This window comes from Schistocerca cancellata, chromosome 3, assembly GCF_023864275.1.
Source record: "Schistocerca cancellata isolate TAMUIC-IGC-003103 chromosome 3, iqSchCanc2.1, whole genome shotgun sequence".
Lineage (NCBI taxonomy): Eukaryota > Metazoa > Arthropoda > Insecta > Orthoptera > Acrididae > Schistocerca > Schistocerca cancellata.
Window position 1 is genome coordinate 945168280 of NC_064628.1, and position 15719 is coordinate 945183998.

Sequence of the window (15719 nt, forward strand, 5' to 3'; positions counted from 1 at the left end):
GAATAATTACAGTCTACTTTCCTTGCCATACAATGTCCTGTTCTTCTGTGTATGACTATTGGTCATTTGAACAGTGTCTCATAAAACCCTCCGGCAGGAGTACGTCCTGCAGATCATTTAAGTTTTTACCATTACTGGAGCACTACCAGTGATGTATGATTTCTCGTGGGGTAAACTTTGCGAGACATTGTAGCAATGAAGAGAATATGTGTGAACGTCTACTCCATATTGCACCAATAAGCAACAATATTCCCTTTCATATCTGATTGATATTAAGCACGCTTCAACTTGGACAAGCGAAAACTGATTTTATTTTCCTTCGGAATACCAGTTAGAGCTGTCACATCAGACCGAAACACACTTTTATAGTGCCTGGACCCCTATTCCTTGAAAGCTAGAATATCACGTGAATGTACAACTTTTATAGAGAAATGTTCAGTCACACTGTCCTTTTTAATGAACTCACAGTGGTTTTCCTCTGTGCATGTTCTGTCCATGTTCCTGATGAACCGTTTAACAGACGCAAAGCCGCTATCACAGGGCAGAAATGAAGGCCGTCGTACAGGGATGAAATGCGTTATAGTTTTCAATGTATCGTTAACAACTATATTAACCAGAAAACGAACCAGTGTATGATTTCTATTTTGTACAAGATATGCGTCACTGAACAGTATCATACGCTTCACATATTGCTCTTCAACATTTTGTTGAATGTAATCCAACAAAAATCTGTAAACTTCATGAGCAGTCCAGTAGGTAATAGCTTTATGGTAAACATGCAATGCCGCGTGCCTGACACTCTCTGATTTTCAGAAAGGGAACAACTCTGATGATATGTCCAAGCTGCATCTTTCAAGATAATCAACGGCCAGCGAAGTCGTGTTCCAGGGGTACACGTGTGACACTTCTGTACTGTGCATACAGCTATTGCTTGACGCAAAAGAATAGGAAAATTTCAAATTATTTTAAGCGTACCCTTTCTGCATCTCGTAATTCAATTGGAAACGGAAATTCTATGTATGCTTCTGTCTGTAGGGTGATTCAGAACATAGATTCCTATTAGTTTGCAAACAGAAATGAGAAATGTAAAGATTTGCACATAAACAGATTGAAAGACTTTTTTATCATAACCAGCAAGTAAAGTACAACATCGTGGAAAAGGTGTCTGGACTCTTGTTGAGTGGCGGGATCACTTAAGACTCGTTGTATGAAAACCAAATTCCAGGCTACGATTAACTGAAAAGGTACAAAAGACAAGTAAAACACCCACAGCTTACAGAACTCTCATCCAGTGCTTCTTCAGTACTGTCCGGAGTCTGGGAAACACAACACGTAAAAGTGAAAGAGGAGATAGAATCGATCCAAAGGACAGCAGCACATTATCTGATAGTTTCATTTCGTATGACAGAGAACATCACAGGAGTGGTGCATTATACTATCCTTAAGTTTACTGTTATAAATCTTCCGCACCGGAAGAGTGAACAACGCTACGCGTTGTTGTAGGATTTCTCGTTTTTTCATGATTAAACTAATATGAACACATGGGGAAATTTCTGACATGTTATATAATATAATTGAGACCTGGTAGTCAGGGAAAGGCAGGGTAAGGCAACGATTGTGGATGAGGCCGTACTCAGCTCCCTCTTTATTTGCGGAAATAATTTTCAACAATCACTTTATAGGAATTTACTGTACTGACGGCTGGAGGCCCTACTAAGAAAGAATTCAAAATTATTTGTCGGCTGAAGGCCGCAAGCAATGATACACACAATCAACAGCTGAAAGCCTGAATTTAAAAAAAATGCAAATTATTCGTCGGCTAAAGGCCAGAAGGAATTTCAGAATACTCAACAGTTGAAGGCGGTGAGACTGGCAGCCAAGAGTAATGTTCACCTGAGGAGGGTGACACAATCTAGAGACGGTTCAACCCTCTTACCAAATCCAGCCAGATAACCAGTACAATGCCGGAATAATTCAGCCGAGGGTGAAGTGACAGATAGCACTCTGTCTCCAAAATCCGGTGTTTGAAACGCCAAAAAGGTATACAAGGAAAACAATTATCCATACTCCAATCAAGGAAGCCGTCAGATTACTCGCCATGGCGGACAGCATCGGCAAGACGAGGAAACGTACACTGCCGCAAACTACGCTAACCTCCAGGGCAGGTAACTGGGGCGTTTGCGGCCACTAGCCAGTAGGAAACCGGTGGCTGCACTTCGCCAATAATGACACCAAATTCAAACTAATATCAAGCCGTAGAAGGCGGCTGATAGCTTCCGCCTACCTGAAAGACTCCACTTGTTGCGGTTGGTCTCACCGACCCTGGGAGCAGCAGCACGCAAATAACTGCGAGATCTCAAACAGTAGAGGTTTCACCACTGGATAAGGTTTACTCAACTTCAAACATCCAGGGTTCGGTCGTCAGCTACAGGCCCTCGATGCCACAGTGGCTGCGACTCCCCGCGCGCTGCAGACCTCCTCGCTGCTCCGTCCGAAGCCGAACTGCCCGACACACACAACGACCTGGAAATACAAGCGGTCGCCGAAGATAGTACCACAGTACTGGCTATCGATAACCGCTGCTGTTGCCATTCACGGACAAACAACAGCAAACTCAGTGGCGCCATTAACACAAGAAGGAAGCGAGACGCCACTACCGCTATTACAAAACGGCAAATCATGAACGGCAAGAACACGATCCGCACGCGGCTCAATAATTCTTTCCTGAATGTCTGAGGAACTAGTTTTGAGAGTTTAGTCTTCCTTTTGGTTGCAACCTGTTTATGCTGACAGTGATGGAAAAGACCGAGGAAAGAATGTGGAACCCACCAAATAGAGAGTAAAGGAAGACAGAAACACTGGTAGTAGTGCCAGAGCAAACCGCCTACCCGTGCGTGTCAACAACAAAAATTAGGCTAGTTAATGGCGGTTTACTGCTCTCAGGATGCGTGAATAAACTTGGACATTCAGTTCTGTAGTGATTTTCGCAGCTGCCGCTCTCTTATTTCTCGCCACAGTCATCTGCAATGCCCGTTCGTCTTGGCTAGCTGTTTTTCCATATTTATGTCTAAATGCCATGTAATGAACTTATAAACAAACTGCCAAATGAGACGTGGTCTTTGATCAACAATCAAAACGTTTTCGGTGCCAGGTTTGTAACCCGCCACCCTTTAACTTTTGATTAATAATCAGCATTAGCGACCGAAGACAAACGGCGTAGGATGTCACCCTCATTCTGTCAAAGAGGGCGGAGGAACAGAAAGAGATTCAGAGTCCTCTCTTGTTCTTAAGGCGGGAAACTACCCCATGCAGGCGGATAAATCAGCAGTTATCAACGGCTTAAGGAGGCAGAAGGCAATGGAAGTGTCATGATGATCTCTCACTGGCAAAAGATTCCGGAATAGTACCCCATTCGGATCTTCAGCACAGGACTGCCGCAGTGTAGATTACCATGAGAAAAAGATTGAATAACCAACGAAAGGATAACGTTCTACGAGTGGGGGCGTGGCATGTCAAAAGTTTGAACGTCGCGGGGATTCTAGAGAAGGGGAATGCAAAGGTTCAGTCTAGATATAGTAAGGGTTAGTGAAGTGAAAGGGAAAGAAGACAAGGATTTCTGGTCAGATGAGTGTAGTGTAACATCAACAAACGCAGAAAATGGTATAACGGGAGTAGGGTTCGTTATGAATAGGAAGGTAGGACAGAGAGTGTGATGCTGTGAACAGTTCCGTGATAGGATTGTTCTCATCAGAATCGACAACAAACCAACACCGACGACGATAGTTCAGGTCTGTGTGCCGACGTAACAAGCTGAAGATGAAGAGAGAAATTTAAAAGAATATTGAAAGGGTAATACAGTACGTAAGAGAGATGAAAAGCTAATAGTCATGCGAGACTGGAATGCATTTGTAAGGGAAGGAGCAGAAGAAAAGGGGAGAATAAGGGATTTGGATAAGGAATGAGAGAGGAGAAAGACTAATTGAGTTCTAATATAAATTTCAGCTCGTAACAGCTAACACACCGTTCAGGAATCGTAAGAGGAGGAGGTACACTTGAAAAAGGTCTTGTAATATGGGAAGATTTCAGTTATATTATATCATGGTCAGACAAAGATTCCGAAATCAGATACTGGATTTTAAGGCGTATACACGGGAAGATACAGGCTCAGGTCACGATGTATTTGTGATGAAGAGCAGGATGAAGTTTAAGAGATTAGTCGGAAAGGATCAACACCCAAAGAAGTGGAATACGAAAGTACTAAGGCATGACGAGATAGGCCTGAACGTTCTCTGTTTCTATAGATACAGCAATTTGGAATAGCTCAGTATGCAGTACAGTTGAAGAAGAATGGTCATCTCTTAAAAGGTTAAAAGGGCAATCACAAAATTTGGAATGAAAAACATAATTACAAAGAAGGTAACTGCGATGAAACCATGGGTAACAGAAGAAATACTTCAGTTAACTGATGAAAGAAGAAAGTACAAAAATATTCAGGGGGATTAGGGACACAGAAATACAAGTCACCGAAGACTGAAGTACACAGGAAGTGCAGGGAAGCTAAGACGAAATGGCTGCAGGAAATGTGAAGAAATCGAAAAAGAAATAATTGTCAGAAGGACTGACTCACCATACAGAAAAGCCCAAATAAACTTAAGGGAAATTGAAAGAAGAGGTCGTAATATTAAGAGTGCAATGAGAATTCCACTGTTAACTGCAGAGGAGAGATATGATAGGTGGAAAGAGTACACGGAAGGCCTCTATAAGGGGGAAGATTTGTCTGAAGTGACAGAAGAAGAAATAGGTAGTGGATCCAGTATTAGGTCACAATTTTAGAGAGCTTTGGAGGGCTTACAATCAAATAAGGCTGAAGGGATCGATAACATTCATCAGAATTTCTAAAATCATTGTGGTAAATTGCAACAAAACGACTATTAACGTTGGTGTGTAGGTTGCATGGGACGTTCCATGGTGAAACCCATCGTAACTGCCAGCAGTATTAGCACAGAAAGGCATTTTCAGAAACATTCCACCAGTGTCGCGGAGGCTCTTGTAGTAGGCCAGTAGCCGTGTCATGGAGAGGCAATAACACAACGGTGGCGGGAGTGTCATATTGCGTCGTCTGAAGAATGAATACTAAAGTGCAATGGCGAAGCAATTACTGTCTCCCAGAAAAAAAAAAATAATAAGGAGACAGTAAGCCATCGGTTTTGTCTCGCAGAAAGACTTCTGGTTTCTCCCCCACATCTTGTCCGCACGCAAGGCGTGTCTTGTGTCTCGATGTAGCCATTCTTACGAACGGTTTCCTGCAGATGTGCTAACTCACGCGGCAAACTCTCGCCCTCACAGATCGACCTGGCTCTTTGTACTAAGGTGTTCAGTACTGAGTTACATTGTGCTGGATTGTGGTGGCTCTGAGCATTGGGATATAAGTCCGTGTGCATCTTCTTCCTGTAGACCGAGTGTCCCAACGTAAATCCTACGCCATCTCAATGGCACACATAACAGCATCAAATTCACCATGGAGGTGGAAGAGAATGGCTGCCTTCCATTCTTGGATATTTTGATAAAGAAAAATCTGGACGGTATGTTGCAGGAAACCTTATTGTTGCGGACGAGGGAAGTTCTCCGTGCGGTGCAGTCGGCTGGGGCTGCTGGCAGTCCCTGCGTAATGTCGGAGCGTGAGTGGAGCTGTCTGATCGCTACAACCCTCGTGGTCCGCCGACTCAGGACGACAAAGTTGAGTAGTGGTTTCAACTACCCAAGCTACGTCATGTTGTGTTGGTTCACTTCGGTGGTTTGCTGTTGGGGAGATTTTCCGGCGAGCAACACTGAGTGGTTCTACTGCTGAGATTTAGCCGCCATGCGGTGCAATTAACTATTTTGGTCGACTAAGATTTATGTGCACCAGTGGAATTTTCTGTCTTGAGGCCGTTAGTGTTCTGGCTACCTGTCCTAGGCACTAACGTAATTTCAAACAGCTTCCTTTCCTCACCTGTTGTCGCTGTCCAACGTGGTGTGTAATTTTGACTGCTAATACGTACTCCATTGTGGATTATCACGTTTGTGACATTGCCGGTTGGGGTTCTCATGTACTGACTGACGGTCGGTCGGTGGCTGCCCCCGGGTTAGGTTCCGACGGATCAAGTATAGTTGGGCTCACCACCTGTCTCGCCTAGGTGAACGAGGGCAGACCGACCTCCCTGGAGGCTTCTGAGTGCCACCGGTGTTTTATTGTCTGTTGTCAGATATTTTAAATTTTAGGCTTGTGGTTATTGTTTGTTTCTTAAAATTTTGCGAAATTAATTTTTAAATTTATCTTTCAAGCTGAAACACTGAGGCCTTCTGCCTTGAAAGATTATGGTAATATACACTCCTGGAAATTGAAATAAGAACACCGTGAATTCATTGTCCCAGGAAGGGGAAACTTTATTGACACATTCCTGGGGTCAGGTACATCACATGATCACACTGACAGAACCACAGGCACATAGACACAGGCAACAGAGCATGCACAATGTCGGCACTAGTACAGTGTATATCCACCTTTCGCAGCAATGCAGGCTGCTATTCTCCCATGGAGACGATCGTAGAGATGCTGGATGTAGTCCTGTGGAACGGCTTGCCATGCCATTTCCACCTGGCGCCTCAGTTGGACCAGCGTTCGTGCTGGACGTGCAGACTGCGTGAGACGACGCTTCATCCAGTCCCAAACATGCTCAATGGGGGACAGATCCGGAGATCTTGCTGGCCAGGGTAGTTGACTTACACCTTCTAGAGCACGTTGGGTGGCACGGGATACATGCGGACGTGCATTGTCCTGTTGGAACAGCAAGTTCCCTTGCCGGTCTAGGAATGGTAGAACGATGGGTTCGATGACGGTTTGGATGTACTGTGCACTATTCAGTGTCCCCTCGACGATCACCAGTGGTGTACGGCCAGTGTAGGAGATCGCTCCCCACACCATGATGCCGGGTGTTGGCCCTGTGTGCCTCGGTCGTATGCAGTCCTGATTGTGGCGCTCACCTGCACGGCGCCAAACACGCATACGACCATCATTGGCACCAAGGCAGAAGCGACTCTCATCGCTGAAGACGACACGTCTCCATTCGTCCCTCCATTCACGCCTGTCGCGACACCACTGGAGGCGGGCTGCACGATGTTGGGGCGTGAGCAGAAGACGGCCTAACGGTGTGCGGGACCGTAGCCCAGCTTCATGGAGACGGTTGCGAATGGTCCTCGCCGATACCCCAGGAGCAACAGTGTCCCTAATTTGCTGGGAAGTGGCAGGTGCGGTCCCCTACGGCACTGCATAGGATCCTACGGTCTTGGCGTCCATCCGTGCGTCGCTGCGGTCCGGTCCCAGGTCGACGGGCACGTGCACCTTTCGCCGACCACTGGCGACAACATCGATGTACTGTGGAGACCTCACGCCCCACGTGTTGAGCAATTCGGCGGTACGTCCACCCGGCCTCCCGCATGCCCACTATACGCCCTCGCTCAAAGTCCGTCAACTGCACATACGGTTCACGTCCACGCTGTCGCGACATGCTACCAGTGTTAAAGACTGCGATGGAGCTCCGTATGTCACGGCAAACTGGCTGACACTGACGGCGGCGGTGCACAAATGCTGCGCAGCTAGCGCCATTCGACGGCCAACACCGCGGTTCCTGGTGTTTCCGCTGTGCCGTGCGTGTGATCATTGCTTGTACAGCCCTCTCGCAGTGTCCGGAGCAAGTATGGTGGGTCTGACACACCGGTGTCAATGTGTTCTTTTTTCCATTTCCAGGAGTGTATTTTGAATTTTTGAAGTTTGATTGTGGCCCTCAGCCATTGATATTGTACCTTCCATATGTTGTTTCTTGAAATTATTTTATTGCTATTTTTATTGGATTTTTTATCTTGTTGATTCTTTAAGATTTATTGTTGTTAAACATGCTGGCCTTCTGCCTTTAAAGATCTATGATAATATATTCTGCAGTTTTGAAATTTAATTGTGGCCCTCAGCCATTTGTGTTGCACCTTACATATGTTGCCTTTTGGGTTTTTAATTATTTTATTGCTATCTCGATTGAATTTTTTATTTTTTTGACATTTCTTGTTGGCATTCTGCGTTTAAAGGTGTATGGTAATATATTCTAAGATTCTGGAAATTAATTCTGGCCCTCAGCCATTTGTATTGCACTTAGCATATGAGGTTTTTTAAATTATTTTCTTGCTGTATTAAATGGATTTTTATGTTGTTAAGATTTCTTGTTGGAGGCCATCAGATGTGAAAGAGTTGCTAAACTACAATATATGACAATTAGAAGCGTAACAGACTTCAACCCATGGCCCTTTCCAGATTCATATTACCTGTTCTGCATAGCGGGTCTAGCGTGTGTTTCACTTCCGTAAGAATGGCTACACCGAGACACAAATAAGACACGCCTTGCGTGCAGACAAGATATGGGAGGAGAAACCAGAAGAAGACGAAGCAAAACGTGTGGCGTTTGTGCCTTTTGCTGGACCGCCAACAGCCGAGGTCGCAAGAACAGTAAAGAAGGACGAAATAACGACCATCTTTCGCGCACCGAGAAAAGTCAAAGATATACTTGTCTCTACCAAAGATCAGCTGGGGTTGCAGATGCCGAACATTTACAGTACTGAGTGCGAATGTGGGATGGAATATATCGGGCAGACACAACGATGTATCTCCCAGCGCTGTACTGAACACATCATGAACGTTCGACTAGGACAGACAAACAAGCCTGCGGTAGCAGAACATAGCATTATCGAGGGACGCACCTTCGAATTCGAGAAAACGAAGAAGCTTTGCAGCGCCAACGGTTTTGGGACTCGATCTTCAAAGAGGCAGTGGAGATACGCCCGCACAACAATTTAGTAATCAGGGATATCGGTTTTCAGCTCAGTGCAGCATGGAGTCCCACAACTGACAAAATACGTCAGGAAGGCTCCGATCTGAAGGCGGCGGCGTCTGCAGACAGATTGGATAGCCACCGGGTCTCGACGCCGGGCCACGCCGCGGCTCCCCCCAGCACTACCGACGACGTACCCCCTTCCGGAGCAACGTGATTGGCCGGCCTATAGTAGCGGACGACGGCTATATAGATACGCAGAACATAGCATGCAGAAAGTGCGCCGAGGCCCACGACACAAGGAAATGCACACTGCAACACACGGACCCACAAATAAGGTGCGCGCTGTGTGGCAAAAACCACACTGAGGGCTGCCAAGGTTGTGAGGTCCATAAACGACACACACATCAGGCAAAGGGCGCAAAGGCCGCCCCCCACACACGCAAACAAAACATCACCAACCCATCCAGCCACACAAAAAAACAAAACACGACAACACACACGGACAAGGCCTGGGTAAAACCAAGGCTGGACACACCAAGGGCAACTTATGCGGAAGTGGTTTCTCCTCCGAGGAGGCATGAAAGCGTAGCCCAATCACCACAACACCAGACACCATCAAGAACAACACCAGGAAACACACTGCAACAACGACCAGGTCCACCATAACAGAGAAAGCTCTAGGGAACCCCACACACACTTGACCCCCATGGATCAGTTGTTGGGCGTAATGGTGCAGACCATGAACCTCGTCATGGAAATGATGAAGGAATTCAGGGAATCCCAGAAGCAGAACACTCAGATCCTCATTGCCCTTCAGGCAGCAGTCCAGCAATCGCTCCCCTCTGCGAATTCCGCAGTAGTTTCTAAACCCCACCATGCATAGACAACCAAATGTCCAAGGTCTGACAATGTGTGTCTTTAACACAGACGGCATTGTTAATCAAGAGGTCGAGTTCAGAGAACTCATGAAGGAGTTCTCCATCGACATATGCAGGATGGGGGAAACCCACCTAAAACTGGGAATAAAAGCGACAGTTCCCAACTACGTTAGCTACCATAAAGACAGGCCAACCCAAGGCGGAGGAGTGGCCATATACATAAAAAAAAGGGATCCCCAACCACCAGGTATAATTACCAGCTACCAACAAAATCGAAGCAGTGGCGGTGGAAGTAACCACTGCCACTGGACCCCTAACAATAGTTGCAGTCTACCGACCCCCACATGACCACGTAGATGAGGGAGACATAGCTGCACTAGGGTAAATTGAAGGCAAACTCATAATAGGGGGAGACTTCAATGCCAAACACCCTGATTGGAATTCTAGAGTAACCTCCAGAGCAGGCGCCAAACTGCAACAACTATCGCGCATCCACCACTTCGAAACATGGGTTCCAGTCAAAAAAAAAAAAAAAAATGTGTGTGACATCTTATGAGACTTAACTGCTAAGGTTATCAGTCCCTAAGCTTACACACAACCTAAAATATCCTAAGGAGAAACACACACACCCATGCCCGAGGGAGGACTCGAACCTCCGCCGGGACCAGCCGCCAAGTCCATAACTGCAGCGCCTGATACCGCGAGGCTAATCCCGCGCGGCAGGGGGTCCAGTCGAGCCCACACATTTTCCAAAAAATGGGGGCAGGCCGAACGTGTTAGACATAGCTCTCACTAGGAGGATCGCAGGGTCTGTGGCCGCAAGGGCGATCAACAGAATGTCCTCCGACCACAACTCAGTGATTCTAGAGGTCGATGTGGGAGAATGGGTAGCACTCCCACGGTACCAGACGTCTTACAAACGTACAGACTGGGAGCGATACCGAGAAACTGTCGCTTCTGACATTGCTCGCGCTCCACTGCCTACTGCCGAAACAGTAGAACAAGCGCTACAAGACTTAACAGGCATCATCTTGCATGCAGCGGAAGAGGCCACTTCTCCACAAAGAGATGGCCCACCGCCGCAAATACAGCTCCCGGAACACTTGCCAGCTCAAATTCGACATAAGAACAGAGTGGCAAAAGAGTGGAAGATCACCAGAAATCAGGCCACCAGGAGGCTGCTCAATCATCTACAGAGAGAACTGAAGATAGCGCTCAATGAGCACAGAAACCAGCAACGGCAAAACCGCCTCATAGATCTCAAAGTAGACGATCATACACTATGGCAAGCAACCAAACAGTTCACAAAAAGACGCGCTAGGATGTCGCCACTGCACAGCGAGCGGGGGCTGGTCTACAGCAATGCTGGGAATGCCAACACCCTCGCCGACTCCTTCGAGAAGCAGTTTCAAGCGGCAGAACCCCAGGATGAAGAGCATGAAGGGGTAGTCAGTCGTCAACTGGCTGTCTTCCTCAATGCTGAGGAGGACCCAGAAGACGAACCCACACTTTTTGCCCCCAAGGACGTGGCAAGAGTAATTAGGTCCCTCCCTACAAAAAAGGCGCCACGGCAAGACAGTGTCACTAATCAGTTAGTCAAAAATCTCCCACCCGCAGCGATCACACACCTCGCGAACGTCCTCAAGGAGATTACTCGATCCCGCGAGTTCCCAGCTTGCTGGAAACTTGCGGAAGTGGTCGCGATACACAAACCAGGGAAAGACCCTCTATACCCGCAGCACTACAGGTCGATTAGCCTCTTTCCAACTCTCAGCAAGATTTATGAGCGCCTCCTGCTAAGACCCATACAGGAACATATTACCAGAGAGCATCTTCTGGAGGATTTCCAATTTGGGTTCCGGCAGAACCACTCTGCCCCACAACAGGTCATGAGAGTGGTTGAAGCAGCCACAGAGGGCTTCAACCACAGAGGCTACTGCGGGATAGCGCTACTAGATGTAGCCAAAGCCTTTGATTCAGTATGGCATAGAGGGCTACTCTACAAGTTGTACACGCAAGGGTTCCCTGGGAGCATAGTTCAGCTGGTCAAAAGCTATCTCGCGAATAAAACTTTCTCCGTCAAAGTAGAAACTGCCACCTCCACCAAAAGGCGTATTCGTGCTGGGGTACCACAGGGATCGGTCCTGGGGCCTGTTTTGTACAGTCCGTATACTGAGGACACTCCAACGGCCCCCCTGGTGCACACTGCACAGTACGCAGACGACACAGCCTTCTACACGAGAAATGCGAACAAGGACCTGGTCATCCGTGGGCTACAAAGGGTTTTAGATGACACAGAAACTTGTGCCCGTCGCTGGCGTATCACCATCAACTCTGACAAGACACAGGCTATGCTGATTACCCGCAGTTTCGGAAGGCGCGAACCTCCTCAACGTCCCCCTCCCCCCCCCCCCCCCCGCCATCTTCACCTAAACGGAACCCAACTCTCCTGACGCAGAACCGCCAAGTACCTTGGCGTAACCTTGGACTCTCGTCTTACGTGGAAATCCCACATAGACGAGGTCCACAAGAAGGTCTGCGCCACAATGTCCATCCTATACCCAATCCTGAACTCAACCAGCTCCCTTCCCTGCCTAGTAGCAGTAAACGTGTACCAGGCCCTGATCCGGCCAGTCATGGAATATGCGTGTCCTGTCTGGGGATACGCGGCAAAGCAGCACCTGGACAAACTCCAGAGGATGCAGAACCGCGCCCTCAGGAGGGCACTGCATTTACCCCTTGGATTCCCCATAGATGGTCTGCATGCCGCAGCTGAAATCCCACTCCTGAGAGAGCGTTTCCAAGATCTGGCAAGGGCCTTCTATGGAGGCCCTCATCCACTCCCTAGGTCTGTATGACATGTCCCGCGACAAGCACAAGCGCCTCATGACGAGAAAATCCCTGTACCGAATCCCTTAATCCTGTTCCTTCCTATATAACACCAATACATCTCGCCACTCCTGAGAGAGCGTTTCCAAGATCTGGCAAGGGCCTTCTATGGAGGCCCTCATCCACTCCCTAGGTCTGTATGACATGTCCCGCAACAAGCACAAGCGCCTCATGACGAGAAAATCCCTGTACCGAATCCCTTAATCCTGTTCCTTCCTATATAACACCAATACATCTCGCCTGCCTCAGGCAAGTACCAGACACAAACAGAACAATCATCACATTTCACAGATACCAAAAAACGACAGAAATAGCCACACACACACGTACACAGGCGAATAAAAACCGAAAGGCTAGAGACTCCCCCTCAGACTTCCCCAAAGAGGGGAAAGTATTAGATGAGAGCAGCAGCAGCAGCATACCGACACTTCGCCGGAAGATGACGGCTACGAAACTCATTGAAACATTGCGACAAGACGACGCCACCACTCGGCTGATAACCCGAGAAGAATTCATCAGTGGAATACGCCGCGAAAGACTGCAATCGTATACTTCTGCAGAATGCCTACAGTAGTGCAAACGTGATGCTATTTTATTGTAAATAATAAGATGGCATTGTACTTACATTAACCTAGCATCTTTTCGTGGAAGACAGATTATTGGAGACCCAGAAGATTTTCCGTGGTAAAATCCGTGATAAATTCCAGCAGCATTCTCAAAGAAAGGCACTCACAGAAATACTCCAACAGTGCGGACGAGACACTTGCAGTAGTCCAGCAGCCGTGTTATGGAGAGGCACGACTGTGCGCCAGCACCTGTGTCGTATTAAGACGTCTGCAGAATGACTGTTGTATTGCATTCGCGAAGTGATAACTTTGTCCCAGGAGAAAGGGATTTGGAAGGGAATTACAGAAAGCCATCGGCTTTGTTTCGCAAAAGGAGTACTCGATAATCAGAAGAGATTCCATTTTGTGTCTCTAGAATAATGGTGTCGGTAATATAATAGAAATACATGTGCAGAATGGCGCCATTATTGTGATTGAGAATCTTCCTGTAACGAAGCACCCGTGTGATGGAGAGACAATTCCAGTGCGATGGCGAAGGAATATCTGTGTCCCGAGGCAATCTGATGCTGCGAGCGCAGCCAGCTGTGCCTTGGTTGCTATATACTGGACACCCAGATGAAGTCCCACGGTGAGACCGTAGCCGAATTCCAGCGGCAGTGTCATAGATATACACTAGCAGAATGACTTCACTAGTGTCATGGAGACGCTTGCTGTAGTGCTGTAGGCCAGCACACATGAGATGGTGAGGCGGCTCATGATGATGCGTCTGCGGAATGTCTGTAGTAGTGCAATTGCGAAGCAATTTCTGTGTCCCTGTGCAATGTGTTGGAGAGGGTGTTACAGTAAGCTACATGCTTTGCCTCAGAGACAGATTACTGGCGACGCAGAACAAGTTCCGTAGTGATGCCCCTCGTAATTGCCAGCAGCATTAGTGTAGAAGAGTACTTTCAGATCTACTCCAGCTGTGTCGTGCAGACTCTTGTAGTAGGTCAGCAGCCTTCTGACGATATAACGGTATCGGAAGTGTCATATGAAAGTGTCTACAGAATGAACATTCTATTGCAATGGCGAAGCAGCTACTGTGTCCCAGAACCAATCTGATGGGGGGAGAGTTACATCAAATCTTCGGTTTAGTCTCGCAGTAAGACTGCTGTACACCCAGAAGGTGTTCCATGGAGAGACCCTAGCAGTATGCCTGTAGGAGTCTCGGAGAAACGCACTTGCAGAATACACCTGCTGCAGGTAAGCACACATGAGATGGAGATTCAACTCCTGTGGGGCAGCTATAGCGCCATAGTTTCATCGTCGGTCGTCTGCTGAACGCCTGTAGTAGTGCAAAGGCTTAGCAATTTTAGTCTCCAAGCAACAATAAAATGAAACGTAAGCTATAGCAAACTAGCAACTGTGAATCGGAGACATATTATTGGCCACCCAGAAGACGTGCCATGGTGAGAGCAGCGCTAAGTTACAGCAGCATTCTCATAAAAAGGCACACACAGGAATATTCCTACAATTTCGACGATACACTCGCACAGTAGGCCAGTAGCCGTGTTATGGAGAGGCATAACTGAGCCCCAGCATGCGTTTCATAAGTACATCTGCAGAATGCCTATTTTATTGCAATGGAGAGGTAATATTATGTCCCAGAAACAACGCGATGGGCAGAATGTTACAGAAAACCGTTAGCTTTTTGTCGCTGAACTAATACTAGACACCCAGCAGCAGTTTAATAGAAATACACATTCACAATGACTCCAGCAGTGTGACAGAGACTTACAGTAGCTCCAGCATCTATGTAATCGAGAGGTCATTCCTGAAGGACTACATCAGTAGCGAATCAAGTTCTGAATCCCAGCTTCAGTCTGAGGGTACGTGAGATACAGTAATAGGCCTGCTGCACCTCGGTTACAAGCTACCGGACACCCAGAAGAGGATCCATGGGGAGACCCTTCCTAATTAATAGAAACGTTAGCATAGAACGGCACTTTCCTAAATATTCCAACAATGTCGTCGAGAGACTCTTGTAGTAGGCCAGCAGACGTGTCATGGAGAGGTAATAACATAACGGTGCCGGTGACGTCATATTGAGGCGTCCGTCGAATGAATAATACATTGTAATGGCGAAGAAATTAATGTGTCGAGAACCAGCGTGAAGGTGAGAGTGTTACAGCAGAAAGTGGTCTAATGCCTAGCGTTGCTGCCTCTGCGTCACGGGGTCCGTGGTTCGATTCCCGGCCGTGTCGGTTATTTTCTCCGCCCAGGGACTTGGTGTTGGTGTTTTCCACATTGTCTCATCATTCGAGAAGTGCCGAGACCGGAAATGGAAAGATTTGGTACTTGTCAGGGCGCTGATGACCACGATGTTGAGAGGTCCACAAAGCAACTTCATCATCAGATGGATCGCGCGCGCCCGCATCTCGTGGTCGTGCGGTAGCGTTCTCGCTTCCCACGCCCGGGTTCCCGGGTTCGATTCCCGGCGGGGTCAGGGATTTTCTCTGCCTTGTGATGGCTGGGTGTTGTGTGCTGTC